Below are 1,507 nucleotides of genomic sequence, written 5' to 3' on the forward strand. Positions count from 1 at the left end.
GACTGACATTGTTGCTCTTCAGTACTTTAGAGAGGTCTCTAACATCAGATTTCCCCATCACAATCTAAGAATGTCGATTGTGAACCCAAACAAACTAAGGCTATTAACAATCTCAGTCTCGTCACCATCATGATGCTGCCAATCAGCTCAGTCGTGAGAATCTTTGTTTTCTTGATATTGAACCTCAATTCGTATTGAAGTCTGCAGTCCTTGACCCTCTGCAGCAAGTGCTTCAGGTCCATAAGTTTCAGCAAGCAGGGTTGTGTCATCTGCATAGCAGATAGTTGGTAAGTATGAATTTAAATATATCTGTTGCAATAAAAGACTAGATTGAAATTAAAAAATTATCATAAATGTTTATGACATTTGAGAATGAGATTATGATTGAACTAAATACCTCCTTTCTTAAATATCTGTTGATGTATATGGAATTGCACTGCTAATACAAAAGCAGTGAGTCTGGTGTTTTGAAGTCACCAATGACTCCGAGGGGAAAAGACAAACATTCTCCTTTATAATTTACAGCCTCAAAAAAAAACTGCTGGATGGTCAGCAATGAGTCCATTTTGACTGGATGACAATGTGTTTTTAGTTTAAGTATTGGAAATTTTATCTATTTACACCTCTCAGTTGTTTTGATATATTTAAAGTATCTTCCTAGAAAGTTAGTAGAATTTAGTTTGGTTTATATGCAAATGACCAAAAATTAAATTGTTCTTTTAAGTGTACATTTTCCTATTATCCCTTATACTGTCTACATGTTTCTAGAAGAGGCTATTCCTTGGAAAAAGATATCATACTTGGAAAGGTGGAGGGTCAGTGAAAAAGAAGACCCACATATAGATGAATTGACAAGGTGACTGCAGCATTGGGCTCAAGTTGTATCATATATAATGAGAATGGCACACGATAAAACAGGATTCAAGTCTCTCACAAATAGGGTCACTAATTGAATCATATTCAACTTGATGGCAGCTAACAACAAAAATAACACCTATCTTAATTATTTTGACATTAATATGTTATAACAAAAGAAATAAAGCATACACTTCCACATGAGTATTCAAACTAAATAGAGTGACAAAAAGATAGGATAATGAATGGTAAAATGGAATGTTATTTTAAACAGTTTCTTGCTAATAATAGTATATGGAGAGAAAGTTAATTTTTTTTCTATAGTTGCCATCATTGAACTGCTAATTGAAACCAGAATTATACAGTGCAGATTCTGTATTACCTTGCATAAATATCCAATTTATAGAGAATTTATACAACTTAAAGAACTGATTAGATTTTATATCCCCTTATGTGAATATCTTAAATATTAGCATATATAAATATAATATTACATATAATTTTAAACAATTTGCTAGAAAGTTTGTTAGAGTCTATCCTGTTGTTGTTGTTGTTATGTGCCATCAAGTCGCTTGCGACTCCTAGCGGCCCTATGTACAACAGCCCTAAATTCTGCTCTGTCCTGTGCCAATCGCACCATCTCTTACACTCT

This window comes from Elephantulus edwardii, unplaced genomic scaffold (genome assembly GCF_000299155.1).
Source record: "Elephantulus edwardii isolate Elephantulus edwardi_28Jun2011 unplaced genomic scaffold, EleEdw1.0 scaffold00012, whole genome shotgun sequence".
Classification (NCBI taxonomy): Eukaryota; Metazoa; Chordata; class Mammalia; order Macroscelidea; family Macroscelididae; genus Elephantulus; species Elephantulus edwardii.